Here is a 16,359-nt window from a genome sequence, read left to right as displayed (position 1 = left end):
AATTGGGGTCCATTAAGGTTCAAATTTCGGCTCTGTCGATTTTCTTCCAAAAAAGAACTAGCTTCAGTCCCTGAAGTTCAGACGTTTGTTAAAGGGGTACTGCATATACAGACTCCTTTTGTGCCTTCAGTGGCACTTTGGGATCTCAAGGTGGTTTTTGGGTTCCAAAAGTCACATTGGTTTGACCCACTTAAATCTGTGGAGTTAAAATATCTCACAGAAAAAGTGGTCATGCTGTTGGCTATGGCCTGGGCCAGGCGCGTGTCAGAATTGGTGGCTTTATCCTGTAAAAGCCCTTATCTGAGTTTCCATTCGGACAGGGCGGAATTGAGGACTCGTCCTCAGTTTCTCCCTAAGGTGGTTTCAGCGTTCACCTGAACCAAACCTATTGTGGTGCCTGCGGCTACTAGGGACTTGGGGGACTCCAAGTTGCTAGACGTTGTCAGGACCCGGAAAATATATGTTTCCAGGACGGCTGGAGTCAGGAAATCTGACTCGCTGTTTATCCTGTATGCACCCAACTAGCTGGGTGCTCCTGCTTCTAAGCAGACTATTGCTCGTTGGATTTGTGGTACAATTCAGCTTGCACATTCTGTGGCAGGCCTGCCACAGCCAAAAAAAAAAAAAAAAATCTGTAAATGCCCACTCCACAAGGAAGGTGGGCTCATCTTGGGCAGCTGCCAAGGGGTCTCGGCTTTACAACTTTGCCGAGCAGTTACTTGGTCAGGAGCAAATACGTTTGTAAAATTCTACAAATTTGATACCCTGGCTGAGGAGGACCGGGAGTTCTCTCATTGGGTGCTGCAGAGTCATCCGCACTCTCCCGCCCGTTTTAGGAGCTTTGGTATAATCCCCATGGTCCTTACGGAGTCCCCAGCATCCACTAGGACATCAGAGAAAATAAGAATTTACTTACCGATAATTCTATTTCTCGTAGTCCGTAGTGGATGCTGGGCGCCCGTCCCAAGTGCGGATTGTCTGCAATACTGGTACATAATTATTGTTACCAAAAAATTCGGGTTATTGCTGTAGTGAGCCATCTTTTCTAGAGGCTCCTCTATTATCATGCTGTTAACTGGGTTCAGATCACAAGTTGTACAGTGTGATTGGTGTGGCTGGTATGAGTCTTACCCGGGATTCAAAATCCTTCCTTATTGTGTACGCTCGTCCGGGCACAGTATCCTAACTGAGGCTTGGAGGAGGGTCATAGGGGGAGGAGCCAGTGCACACCAGGTGATCCTAAAGCTTTCTTTAGATGTGCCCAGACTCCTGCGGAGCCGCTATTCCCCATGGTCCTTACGGAGTCCCCAGCATCCACTACGGACTACGAGAAATAGAATTATCGGTAAGTAAATTCTTATTTTTTATATATTTATCTATTTCTTTCCCACCGATGGTGATCATGTTCTGTAAAACGTATAGAAGAAAAGTATTGTAATATAATCGAATGGTTTCATCTAAAAAACATTGGTGTTCCAAGCCGCCCCCCCCCCCCCAAAAAAAAAAAAAAAAAAAAGAATATTGATATATTTTCCTGACAATGTTGGTCATGTGTCGATGGTACGACCAAGGGTAACATCGATGTCCCATCTCTATGCTGTGTCTGTGCTGCACTTTCAGGTACACAGATGGGTGGAATGTTTGGGGTCCTTGCAACGCAGAGAATGTAACAGTACAGTCTAAATATTCTACACAATCACTGAATGTATTAAACGCAAATTGCCATTGTAGATTGGGGGGAGGGGGCTGTTGGATTTCCCACAAAAGTAAATAGTATTACCATGCAAGATCTTACTGCCACAGCAATTTATAGGGGGCCGTTGCTAAGTGGCATATCGCTTTACCTTGGCAGCTTGCAGCAAGTGTCAGTGCCTGGTAGGTGCACATTTCATTGTGTTTTGTTTCTCGCGATTTCATAATCAGTCAGTTGGACCTTTTTAATTGTAGGATGAGGTAACACCATTCCTATAGAGGAGAGGGTGGAGGCGTGAGCTGCCTCTCCCTCCCATAGTTGGGTGTGAGGAGTTTTATATACAAGCTGAAATGAGTCCATGCAAGCAGCACTTGGGGGGAGATGTATCAAACCTTCAGAAGAGTGGAGAAGTTGCCCACAGCAATCGGTCAGCTTGTACATATCTGTTTAGTGGGGTTGGGTATGGCTTACGGGCGCTGGGGATCCCGGCGGTCAGCATATCGACTGCAGGATCCCGGCGGCGGGGGGGAGCGCAACGAAGACCCTTAAGGGCTCGGTGGCGAGCTGTTCTAACCACAGGTTTTATTTCCACTCTATGGTTGTCTTGGACACCCACGAGTAGGAATAGTCCCTGCTAGTTGGCATGCCAACGGTCGGGGTTTGGATGTAGCAGTCTGTATTTGCCGGTCAGATAACTATATCCCGTTTATAGAACATACTTGATAAATGTTAGCCAGGAGCTGATTGGTGACAACGTCTCCACACTTTAGAAGGTTTAATACGTTTCCCCCTTGGTCTACATTGCGCCATAGCTAGATAGAGTTTTGTGGTCACAGGTGTATTTACCAGTATATGGCGATGGGGCTGACTCTCTGTATTAGCGCTTATTGCAGTGATAGTAAGAAAATCGCGCCAGGTCACCTGAGTGATGCTCTCCTGCCATGGCGATGCTGGCCCATACTGGTAAGAGTTATGTCCTCACTTGAGAGGACATGCACATGCGATCCCTGGCTAGCCGGTTCACACAATCGCTGTGGAGCTGGAAGCCAGGCTTGGCCTTTTACACTGCACTGATTTAAAAAAATAAATGGTATGAAAAAGATGAGCACTGAAAAAAACAAAATGCTTCATTTAAAGAATTACTTTTTTTTTTCTTTCTGTTGGCTATCTGAAGGGGCATTATGGAAGTAGTATTGTTAAATAGGGATATTGACACTGGCAGTAACCTCTTGATGTATAAATTGAAAATACCCATCTTCGTTGAAGATAAAGCATTGGCCTTACAATAAATAGTCCTGCAAGGTTTTACTTTGTGTGTGCAGATTATAGGACCATAATCAATATTTTATTTAATGACTTGGTGCTCAGTACAGTCACATGGTGTAACCAATATCAACCTATCACACCTTCACATATATCATTCAAGTGTTGCCAGATTAATGAATGCTGATGCCTGGTTGGATGCTGCACTTTTCTGTTTACAGTTGCACTACTTTAATTGGTTAGGTAGCCTGCAGGAGTGCATAGATTGTGACCGTACGTTACACTCCCATCATCCTTTGCAGTTTGCCATTAGAGCAACAATAAACAAAATGGCGGGAGCAGGTAATGCCTCACTCCTGCTTTCCTCACGCCTGACTACAAAATAGAGTGTGAAGTAGTATGAGGAGGGAATGGCTCTTCTATAGCTGCACAGCGTTCAGTATGTGATCATAAATAGTTTTGTTATATAAGGAGCATTCTTTAAAGACAATGCTCAAATTACACGGTCTTTATAACTGCAAGAGAACTTGCTCTTTCTAGTAATTAATGTCCCTGTATTATGTTAGTTTCTGCCAAAAGCACAGTCATGTCCAGGACATAGATTGATTTAATTATTGAGTGACTTGGTGAGCAGGTTACTTAGCTGATGTATGCTTTGTGCTGCCAGAGAAAATATTACAGTTTTGTTTTTTTGCAGTCTGACGGGGGTGAAAAAGATTAAAGGGATAATCTTTACCCGCTTTCTAGGTCAGATTTCTCCTTTATTTTACCTCTGGACAGAATTCCTGAGACTGGGGCCTACAGCCAGCTCTCCGGCATCAAACCAGTTTGACAAGTTTTCCTTTGCCAGGATAGAAAAAAAAACCTACACCGGTCCAATTGTTTAATTTGGGAACTTAATATTACTTAATATTATGCCGTTTAAAAATTTGGTTTCGATCAAATTTTAATTATCAAAGTAGAAAAAAACAACAAACCTGATATTTCAAAATGTTTCTCGGTAGCGGAGGGTATTTTTAATTAAATGGTTTTTATTTTTTTGCCAACATTTTTCCTCGGTTGTTAAAAAGAAGTATAAATTTTGCTGGTATCCGGTCTCTAGGTCGACAATCATTAGGTCGACCACTATTGGTCGACATGCATTAGGTCGACATGAGTTTTTCACAATTATTTTTTTATTTTGTTTTACTTTTTCATACTTTACGATCCACGTTAACTACGATTGGGAATGGTACCCTGTGTTGAGAGCAGCGGGGCACCTTGCCCGAAGCATGGCGAGCCGTGCAAGGGGACAAGGTGCACTAATTGGGGTTCCCGGTCACTCTACGAAAAAAAACGACACCAATTTAAAAAAACAACTCATGTCGACCTAATGCTTCTGTAAACCTATTTTGGGTGTCGACTTAGTCACTGTCGACCAATAGTGGTCAACCTAAGTGTGGTGACCCTATGAACCACACCCCATTTTGCTTACAGTGTATCTTTACTTTGAAGGCAGCCTTTCTGTTGGAATACATATGATATCCCGGCGGATGGGATGCGGGCAGTCATATGACTGACTCCGGCATCCCGAAGCAGAGATTCCTGACAGGGATCGTGTATGTAATTTATTTATGAAAGTACCTCTGAACATATTAACATAAACTGTGGCTCACAAAGTATAGAACACGGTGATGAATTAAATAAGCAGCTTTTGTTAACAGTATTTGTTTAATGTCTCAGCATGACGGCCCTCTGAATGTCACGTTTTTAAAAAGGATTTAAAAAAAAAAAAGAAAAAGGTTGGCAGGCGGTTTTTCTGGATAAACTGGTTTGCTTAGGCCACAGCCTCTGTTTTATTTTCATTCATGTTTAAGGACCCGGAAGTTACTTGTGCGTTCCTGTTATAGAATGGGCTCCTGCTGGTACACTTTCCCCTCCCCATCCTACGTCAGTCTATGCGAAATAGGCGGGGGGGGGGGGGTTTATGTTCTTAGCCGTGGTATGTTTTTGGGTGGGAAGGTAAGCTGTGGCACAGATCCCCTTTGTCGTCTGTCGCTGGTTTGGTATTTAATGAGGTTTATAAATCAGTAACTCAGATTATCCTCTTTCAACAATTTTCTCTTCTGTAGATCCCGGTGGGATTATAAATTCCTAGTATTTAACCACTTTGTTGCTGGCATAAATCACGGTGATGTAGTTAATGGGGACAGACTGCACTCCTTGCTGCTTCCCATGTGTATATTACAATGACCAATATAAACCCGCTATAAGGGATAGATACTAGAACTCCCTAATGGTGCTGTATCTATAGTGTGTGCTGGGTGTTCAGTGCTCATAGGTTTCTGGGACAAGGGGAGGGCTACATAGTCCCTGCACCCAGAGTGAGAAGCCTGCAGCAGTTACCCCTACAGTTTGCTGGTGGCGCCATCTTTCAATTAACATATTTGGAAAGTTGGTGCAGGTGAAATGAAAGGCCTGTGACTGTGCTAGAGACCTTTCTATAATCTACGCATGCGCTATGTTCCAAAAATATTAAAGATATGATGTCAAAAAGTGTGTGGTGAGGGGCAGCTGCATGGAGGGTGGTAGGAGTTGTGCTGCACACAGGCCTTTAACACTACTACACCTCTGCATAAAGCGACAGATACTGTACACATTGGTTTATCTGGGCAGTTTCTGAATAAACAATGTAAGTTGCTTTACAATATATACACAGCCTTCAATAGCAATATCTTGTTTTTTATTTTCTACCTTTTTCATTGGGTAGGAAACCATGGCATTAAACGATACTATTCTCAAACAGTAAAGGACTCATGAATGTTAAACACTCTCGGACCATAGTGATTCCACTAATAAAGAGCGTGCTACGCACTGATCGCACAGTCCCATTGACGTGACAAGAATGGTGGTCAGTATGCACTGTCCTGATTACTATGGCATCCTGGTCGGGAAATTGTGGCATACCTCAACAGCCACACTGCATTACTCTGTGGCATTCTTTCATGTGTCTTCTCCCGTACCCACCCCTTATTACTTGTCTGTTTGATTACCTTTGGGGACTATTGTGAAATGAGTTGATTAGTGCTAACTATAAAGTTCCCTATGCAGGCCTATGGAAAATTTTGGTGCCTCAAAATAAAGAAGAAGAATTTGCTAATTAATGGGGCCTATATGTGTGAGACTGGTATTGCAGTGCTGATTTATGGCCCACAGGACTACAGAAGGAGAGGGTAAGAGGCCCACAGTTAACTTGCAAGGACATTCATAAAAATAAGGTGGATGAAAGTACGTTTACAGATGAGAAGGTCCTAACAGAACACTAAAACTGCAAGTGGATTAATCAATGGGATACATCCAAGGATGCTAAAAAATGTGTTTGCAGCACTATTTACAGAATTATTCATCCAGTCACTATCTACAGGTGCAATTCTAGAGGACTGGAAAAGAGCAAATGTAGTACTATTGCACAAAAGTGGAAGCAAGGAAGAAGCAAGTGACTACAGACCAGTAAACCTTACATCAGTGGGTGTAGTATGGTATGCCAGCGGCCGGGCTCCCGGCGACCAGCATACCAGCGCCGGGAGGGCGACCGCCGGCATACCGACAGCGTGGCAAGCGCAAATGAGCTTCTTGCGGGCTCGTTGCGCTCGCCACGCTGTGGGCACGGTGGCGCCACGCTATTCTCCCTCCAGGGGGGTCGTGGACCCCCACGAGGGAGAATGTGTCGGTATGCCCGGTGTTGGGATTCCGGTGCCAGGATCCCGACATTCGGCAACCAGAAGACCACCCACATCAGTAGTAGGGAAAATAATGGAACACTATTTAAAGAGAGAGTTGTGGAATATCTTAAATCATCCAACTTATAGGGTCCCAAACAGCGTGGATTTACTGGAAGGAGATCATGCCAAACAAACCTTATACCGCTTACAGAAAAGTCTGAAAGTCCCGGCAATTAGGGCTGTTTCTCACACACCAGTTTTCACCGGGTGGCAAAAAGCCGGACAAACTTTGTCCGGCTTTTTGCCATCCGGCAGTGTCTTTCACACACAACGGCTTTGAGCCATGTTTAATGCTGTGCACATACGCAGCAGCAGCGGCTGCTAAAAAAACCGTGTGTGTGTGTGTGTGTGAAAGCTCTCATTCACACACTCAGTTCACTGCCTGCTAGGACAGCACAGCCCCGACACGGCGCCTGGACTTTTCAGTGGATATTTCCGGCAGCCGGGCCCGTGCGGTGTGTTTTCATATATAACTGAAAACACTGCAAGGCAAAAAGCAGTCCAGCTTTTGGCCGGCCGGTGAAAATCGGCTAGTGTGAAACGGCCCTTACCCAGCATTTCAATGCAGGGTAGTTTTGCCGGTCCCTGCCTGACCCCCCTTTCACACAGACAAGCAAATTACTGGGTCGAGAATTTCGACCTGGTAATTTTGCAGATCAACACGGGTATTTTGTCTGTGTGAAAGGACCCAGGAATTTCAAACCCGGGATGACCCTTTCACACAGAAAAAGGACCTGTGTTTTTCATGAAATTACTGGGTAGAACGGCTTCACCTGGTCATTTCTGTTTCTGTGTGAATGGGGTATTATTGACTTTTGACTGTGACTAAAATAATAGATCAAGGGGGGCTGTATATGTAGCATATATAGACTTTAGTAAGGAATTTTATACGATCCCAAATTGCAGACTGCTAAATAAACTCAGTGTGGGATTGGATTATAAAGCAGTTAAATGGAGAACAACCTGGTTGCAGTATAGGAAACAGAGAGTTGTAGTAAATGGTGTGCATTAACAGGAGGGAAGTGTTACCAGTGGAGTACCCCACATATCTGTACTTGGACCAGTGCTCTTTAATATCTTTTGTTGGTGACTTTGCAAATGGTATTGATGGGAAAGTATGATTTTTTGCAGATGACACAAAGATATGCCACAGGGTAGACACACCAGGAGGGGTAAAACAAATGATGATCTAGGTAGACTTGAGGAATGATTAAAAACAAGGCAACTACAGTTTAATGCTAAAAAATACTAAATTATGCACTTTGGTCTCAAAAAGCTAAAGGCTAACTATAGTGTTAAGGGTACTATGGGGTCTATTCAATGCATGTCGGATCCTCTCCGAAGGAGAGTATCTGACAATGCAGTATTCAATTTGTGGGCAAATCCGACTGGTTTTGCCAGTTTTCGACAATGCCAATCCCACTTTTTTTAAAGTCGGATTGACATTGTCGAAAACGAAGCTAAAACCTGTTGGATTTGGCAGCAAATCCAACAAAACACGTGGATCTGCGGCTATTCTGCCGATCCACGTGTTTTCCGACAAGTCGAAATTGCAGACAAGCCGGAAAAACGTCAGTACCATTGAATAGGTCAAATCATGATTCAACCTAAAAAAGTCGGAAACTGCCGTCTTTCCGACTAGACGGCAGTTCCGACTTCAATTGAATAGACTCCTATAATGGAAACAACTGAGGAAACGGCATGAGAAACTTTCACATATATTAAAGGTTTTAATAAAGTGCCGGAGGAAAACATTCTGCAAAGGAAGAGAAATACTAGAACACGAGGACATATACTGAAACTGGAGGGAGGTAGGTTCAGGGGAAATTTAAGGAAAAATTACTTCACAGAAAGGAGAGTGGATAGGTGGAATAGCCTCCCATCAGAGGTGGTGTAGACTAAGATAGTAAAGCTTGGGATAGACCTATGAATATCCTTACTAAAAACGTAGGATCAAATAGGGTTGAGATTACCTAAAGGATAAAAATAAAGGGGCAGACTAGATGGACCAAGTGGTTCTTACCTGCTGTCAAATTCTATGGGCGGTGTTCAGTTGTTTGGAAAGTCAGTTGGGTGTCTGTTTTTTTTCCTGTCTGTTAGATAGGAAAAACAGACACCCAACCAACTTTTCAAACAATTGAATATCTCCCTATGGGGGAGATTCAAATGTTTGAAAAGTCAGTTGGGTGTATGTTTTCTCCTGTCTATTAGATAGGAAAAAAACAGACACCCAACCGACTTTTCAAACATTTGAATCTCCCCCTATGTGTCTATGACTGACTGACTGACTGACTGACTGACTGACTGACTGACTGCATATTGGTGTTTGGCAGTAAAAGGGCCCATACATCTTGGTGTGTCTTTGATATTTAACATGCTGAATCTCCCTGATTCCCCCAACGGATCACAGATCATCAGCTGTTTTGTTCAGCATTGGTGAGTCGCAGCACTGATGTATGGCCCATATTAGAGTATGAACATATTTAATAGAACCTTGACCCTGTTGGTGCAAGTGTGACAGGGTGCAAGAACTTTGCATGCTGCCTGTGGTTTACAGTTTATTTCACGTCTCTTACTGTTGGTAACCTGCCGTTGCAGATGACAGCTGTTAGTGCCATATGGGCCACGAGCAGTCTGTAAAATCACCTGCATGCTAGTGTAGAGACCCGAATTGTAGGAGAATAATCACCTGCAGCTGGCGAAGGGCCCTCTTCTTCCTGGCTTTACTCCGCTCTCCCAAATAGTGCCAATATGGTGGAGTTGTTTGGTCCCAATATGGGCCCTCATTCCGAGTTGATCGGTCGCAAGGCGAATTTAGCAGAGTTACACACGCTAAGCCGCCGCCTACTGGGAGTGAATCTTAGCTTCTTAAAATTGCGACCGATGTATTCGCAATATTGCGATTACTAACTACTTAGCAGTTTCTGAGTAGCTCCAGACTTACTCTGCCTGTGCGATCATTTCAGTGCTTGTCGTTCCTGGTTGACGTCACAAACACACCCAGCGTTCGCCCAGGCACTCCCACCGTTTCTCCGGCCACTCCTGCGTTTTTTCCGGAAACGGTAGCGTTTTCAGCCACACGCCCCTGAAACGCCGTGTTTCCGCCCAGTAACACCCATTTCCTGTCAATCACATTACGATCGCCGGAGCGAAGAAAAAGCCGTGAGTAAAAATACTTTCTTCATAGTAAAGTTACTTGGCGCAGTCGCAGTGCGAACTTTGCGCATGCGTACTAAGCGGATTTTCACTGCGATGCGATGAAAAAGAACGAGCGAACAACTCGGAATGAGGGCCCTGGTGTTGGGGCTTTTTTTCCCTTAATTTCATGAGTAAATGTTGGGAGCTATGTTTTACGCAGTGTGAGTTTGGCGATAAATGGCCTGGTTCAGAGGTAAAGTGGGAGTGGAATCTCCACAAGACACTCTTGACTCCCCAAAGAGGGAAGATTTGCTGTATTGCCTATACCAGTGTTTCTTAAACCGGTCCCCTTGGCCCACTGACGATCCATACATATCCTTGCCTCAGCACAGGTGGGTAATTGAAACTGACTGAGAAAATAATTACGCCACCTGAGCACCATATATAGAATGCATTAGTACCTGGACTGCGAGTTGGCCATACTGACCGGGTTTGGGAAACAGATGCACCTGAAATGACCATATACAGTACAGCAGGTTATATCTTACCCCTAATAAACTGCACATGAGGTGACCCTTCTGCTCCAAATTCTGCTGGCACAATAGTGACGATATTGGTACTTTTATACCACGTATTTTAGGGTTGTCCGGGTGTTTCTACACTCTGGTGGAAGTTTGCAAATTGATATTCTCTGTGTGATGTGGATCCAGACCCGGCTTGGTGCTCCTTTTATCCCAAAGTATGTGGTACGTCTTCTGATCTACTTTAAGGTCTGCCAGAGCACCCTTTGTTCAAGGTGGAAATCTAATTTTCTCTTACGTCCTAGAGGATACTGGGGATCCATTTAGTACCATGGGGTATAGACGGGTCCACTAGGAGCCATGGGCACTTTAAGAATTTGTTAGTGTGGGCTGGCTCCTCCCTCTATACCTCTCCTACCAGGCACAGTTTAGAAAATGTGGAGCCGGTCACACTTATGGAAGCTCCTGAAGAGTTTTCTGCATTTATTTTTCTGTTTGTTATTTTCAGGCAGGACTGGATGGCACCAGCCTGCCTGCTTCGTGGGACTTAGGGGGGGAAATGGCCCAACCTCTTGAAGGGTTAATGGTCTCATTCCCTGTTGACAGGACACTAGCTCCTAAGGGAACTATTCGCATGCCCCACCACGGCGAGCGTACATTCCCGCATCACGCGCACCCCTTACAGAGCCAGAAGAGTGGTGAATACTAAGCCGGCGTCCCGGTTAGCGGGTTGCCGGCCATTATGGCGGCATGAGGGTACGGAGACGCATGGCTTCTAACCAGGGCGGACTGCGTCTCCAGACTCTGTACACAGTGCAGACGCACCACTTCTGAGGGAGCGAACGGAGTCTCCGTATACTGTACACAGAACCCACACTAGCAAACACAGACTTAAAACGGTTAGGACTCCATTTTAAGCACTAAACTACCTCAGCCAGTATAAAAAAAGCGGGAAGACCGCGTGCCTTTGAGGGGGGCGGGACTTCACTATGAGTGGATCCAGCAGCTCACCAGTGCCATTTTCCCTCTGCAGTGGACACAGATGCTGACTGACAGGGATGTGCAGCTCATCCGGAGTGATTCCAGATTACCTCAGCGGAACCAGGGGGTCATAGCAGGGGGGGAGCAATTATTAGTGTACTAAATCCCCAATCTGGGTACTTAGTCTGCGACCCGGCTAAGCTTGGCATTAGCGATAAGGGCGCGGTGTGCTGGCTCCATAATATGTGTCCCCCTGGAAGGGCTCTTTGTAGGTTAATTGTGCTCTTAACCTTTTCCTCTGTGTGTGTGTGTGTGTGTGTGTGTGTGTGTGTGTGTGCTGTCTCTGTCACAGTATGTCAGGCAAAGAGTGTGTTTCATGTATGGCAGAGTGTTCCTCTTCCCCAAGTGGCTCACTACCAAACCAGCGTCTCAGACCCCTACCATTTGTCCACAAAAACATACTCTGTCCCATATCCTGCAGTCTGACTCGGATAATCAAGGGTTCGACATGGAGGAGGGAGAGGTGGACTCAGAGGGGGGGGGGGGGATGCTGCTCTGTCACAGGGAATAGAGGCTCTTATAGAAGCTATCAGAGACGTCCTGCAACTTCCTGATAAGGTGACAGAGGAGTGTGAGGAATCTTATTTTAATGTGAAAAAAGTCCTCCGTCACGTTTCCTGTATCAAAGGAACTTAATACCCTGTTTGAAGAACCGTGGGTTAATCCTGATAGGAAATTTCAGATCCCTAAAAGGTTACTTCCATTTTTTCCTTTTCCTCCTGAGGATAGGAAAAAATGGGAAAATCCACTGATAGTGGATGCATCAGTATCCAGGCTACCATGCAAAAAAAGTGTTACCTGTCCCTGGTGCCGCCTCCTTGAAAGACCTGGCGGATCGTAGAATTGAGACCACACTCAAATCCTTGTATATGGCTGCTGGGATGGCCCAGAGACCCACTATAGCTTATGCGTGGATTACTAAATCCGTTGCTAAATGGTCAGGTAACATAATTGAGGGGTTGGCTTCCTTATCTGGGGCGGCGATTGTTTTACTCCTGCAACATATACAGGACTCTGCAAACTTTATGATGGAAGCCATAGAAGAAGTGGGTTTGCTTAATGCACGCACCACTGCTATGGCAGTGTTGGCACGCAGGGGCTTATGGCTACGCCAGTTGACTGGGGAAGCGGACTCCAGGAAAGACGTGGAAGGCCTATTCTTCACAGGAGGGGCCTTATTTGGAGATGAACTAGACAAATGGATCTCCAAAGCTACTGCGGGTAAGTCCACATATCTTCCTTCTGCAGCTCCTCCAGCCAGGAAGGCCTACTCAGGACCTAATCTACAGTCCTTTCGGACTGCTAAGTTTAAAGGCAAAACCAGAGGCGCTAGAGGTAAACCACGCAAACCGGCAGCTGCCGGTTCTCAGGAACAGAGCTCTAGTTCTGCTTCCTCAAAGCCTTCAGCATGACGGTGGACCACGATGCCTGGAGGACTGGCAGGTGGGTGCCCGACTAAAGTTTTTCAGTCACATCTGGATAACTTCATGACAGGATCCCTGGGTCATAGATCTTATTTCCCAGGGCTAAAGACTGGAGTTTCAGGATTTCTTACCCCACAGATTTACAGGATGCTATCCAAAAAACTGGTACAGACTCGGGTCATTCTTCCAGTTCCAACTCATCTCCAAAACAAGAGATATTGGGGTAATTCAGAGTTGATCGCAGCATCAAATTTGTTAGCAGTTTGGCAAAACCATGTGCACTGCAGGTCTGGCAGATATAACATGTTCAGAGAGAGTTAGATTTGGGTGGGTTATTTTGTTTCTGTGCAGGGTAAATACTGGCTGCTCTATTTTTACACTGCAATTTAGATTTCAGTTTGAACAAAACCCCACCCAAATCTGACTCTCTCTGCACATGTTATATCTGCCCCCCCTGCAGTGCACATGGTTTCGCACAATTGCTAACAAATTTGCTGCTGCGATCAACTCCAAATTAGGCCTATTATTCCAACTTGTTTGTAGTACCGAAACCGGATGGTTCGGTAAGGCCGATTTTAAATCTAAAATCGTTGAACCCGTGCTTACGAGTGTTCAGATTCAAGATGGAGTCTCTGAGAGCGGTGAACTCGGGTCTGGAGGAGGGGGAATTCCTAGTGTCTGCAGATATCAAGGATGCGTACCTTCACATTACGATCTGGCTGCCTCACCAGGCTTACCTACGGTTTGCACTGCAGGACTGTCAGTACCAGTTCTAGGCCCTGCCATTTGGTCTCTTCACGGCACCAAGGGTGTTCACCATGGTGATGGCAGAGATGATGTTTCACCTTCGCAAGCAGGTAGTGAACATAATTCCGTACCTGGATGATCTTCTGATAAAGGCACCGTCCAGGGAAAGGTTGATGGACAGCATTGGCCTCACAACCAAACTACTCCTGGATCACGGGTGGCTTCTAAATCTTACGAAATCTCACTTAGAGACAATTCGGAGGCTCCCATTTCTGGGAATGATACTGGACACATAGTCGCAGAAAGTTTTTCTTCCATAGGAAAAGGCATTGGTAATCCAGTCGATTGTTCGGGATGTCCTAAAACCAACCCGGATATCTGTGCATCTATGCATTCGCCTTCTGGGGAAAATGGTGGCCTCTTACGAGGCTCTTCAATACGGCAGGTTTCATGCAAGACCCTTCCAGCTCGACCTGTTGGACAAATGGTCCAGATCGCATCTTCACATGCACCAGAGGATCCGTCTGTCGTCAAAGGCCAGGATCTCCCTTCTCTGGTGGCCATAGACTTCTCACCTAATCGAGGACCGACGGTACGGAATTGGATTCTGTTAACCACAGACGCAAGCCTCAGAGGTTGGGGAGCAGTCATCCAGGGGGTGCAGTTTTAAGGAAGATGGTCAAGTCAGGAAGTCGTCTTTCCAATCAACATTCTGGAACTCAGGGCTATATACAATGCCCTTCTGCAGGCCTCATATCTTCTTCAAGATTGGACCATTCAGGTTCAGTCGGACAATGTGACGGCAGTGACGTACATAAATCGACAGGGCGGAACGAAAAGTAAATCAGCAATGTCGGAGGTATCAAGAATTCTCCTCTGGGCAGAAAAACATGCTGTGGCGTTGTCGGCGGTCTTCATCCCGGTAGTAAACAACTGTGAAGCAGACTTCCTCAGCAGACACGACCTGCACCCGGGGGAGTGGGGCCTTCACCCGGAGCTGTTCAGCTGCTTGACACGTCTGAGGGTATATCCACAAATTGACATGATGGCCTCTTGTCTCAACAAGAAGCTCAAGCGGTATTGTTCCAGGTCGAGAGACCCACAGGCAGTGGCGGTGGACGCTTTGACAACTCCATGGGTCTATCAGAGGATGTACGTGTTTCCTCCACTTCTGCTGATCCCAAGAATTATGAAAAGAATTAAAAGGGAAAAGGTTCAAGCAATTCTCATTGCTCCGGACTGGCCAAGAAGGGCCTGATACGCGGACCTTCTCGAGATGCTGATCGAAGATCCATGGCCTCTACCTCTTCGTGAGGATCTTCTGCAACAGGGCCCGTTCGTCTATCAAGACTTAACATGGCTACGTTTAACGGCATGAAAGTTGAACGGTTGATTCTAGCCAGGAGAGGCATCCCTGACAAGGTCATCCCGACTGTGATCCATGCCAGGAAGGAGGTTACGTCTAACAATTACCACCGTATTTGGAAGAAATACGTCTCTTGGTGTGAGAGCATAAAATATTCTGCGGTGGAACTTCATCTGTATTCTGGTTTGTTCAGCTGCTGCTGTTCCTGTTTCAAGTTTGGTTAGTATCGCTTTTCTCTTGTTTGTGTGTGTTGGTTCGGAATCTCACCAATATCCTTTTATCCTTCTCTCAAAGTATGTCCGTCTCCTCGGGCACGGTTTCCTAGACTGAGACTGGTAGGAGGGGCATAGAGGGAGGAGCCAGCCCACACTATCAAATTCTTAAAGTGCCCATGGCTCCTAGTGGACCCGTCTATATCCCATGGTACTAAATGGATCCCCAGTATCCTCTACGGACTATGAGAAAAGTATTTACCTGTAGGTATTTAAAATCCTATTTTCACCCCTCCATTGCTAAGATTGTGTCTAAGGTTCATTATGACTTTGAAGAGGAGACTTTGTAGGCCCCGTCTGCCTCCTTTGCACGGTCCCCCCTGGTGAGGTGGTTTCCAGGCATCCCCTCCTATCCTCTCTCCCTCTTTCCTTTTTCTTTTTTTTTGGGGAGGAGTGGGGGTGTTAAACTTAAATATTATGTGGAGAAACATCTGAATGTAGAACATAAATGAGAATTTTTTTAAATAATAATGATGAAAAAGTTGCCTTAAGGTAATTACACTGGTACTTAATTTTTATTGTACGAAAACCATCAGTGTGGATAATGTAACATCAGGCACTAGTTTGAAATAAAAATCTTGATTTTTGGGAATAAACTGATATCCAACGCGTTCCACATAAGATATCACTTGGCCCGAGCACCAGGCTCACAGATAAATATGGCCAACCTCTGAGACCCAGCGCGTTCCACATAAGATTCCACTCTGCCCGAGCGCCAGGATCAGATAAATGTGGCCAACCTCTGAGACCCAGCGCATTCCACATAAGATTCCACTCTGCCCGAGCGCCAGGATCACAGATAAATGTGGCCAACCTCTGAGACCCAGCGCGTTCCGCGTAAGATTCCACTCTGCCCGAGCGCCAGGATCACAGATAAATTGTGGTAAAACTGGTGAATCAACTGAATCTCTTCCGAAACCACATGTGGCTGTTAGAAGATACCCTCTATATACCGGTCTGTTTGGGTATCTATCGTCTTTGGATTACATTTACCATATTGTCCAATAATGATCTTATTGATTTAGATCTATCAAGCAATGGGGTTAATTTGGGGACATCTCAGGGACACTAGTGATACCTGGTCATTTGCTAGAATTAGATGAAGTTAGAATTCTAAAGTGCGTTGTGTTACA

At 45.4% G+C, this 16,359-nt stretch overlaps 1 protein-coding gene across 4 annotated transcripts in view; it reads left to right on the top strand.

The window, feature by feature from the left end:
* CAMSAP3 (calmodulin regulated spectrin associated protein family member 3) overlaps positions 1-16,359 on the top strand; it is a 131,097-nt gene that overhangs the window by 75,113 nt on the left and 39,625 nt on the right. The window lies entirely within an intron of this gene.

This window comes from Pseudophryne corroboree, chromosome 6 (genome assembly GCF_028390025.1).
Source record: "Pseudophryne corroboree isolate aPseCor3 chromosome 6, aPseCor3.hap2, whole genome shotgun sequence".
NCBI lineage: Eukaryota > Metazoa > Chordata > Amphibia > Anura > Myobatrachidae > Pseudophryne > Pseudophryne corroboree.
This window is presented reverse-complemented; position numbering and strand designations above follow the sequence as displayed.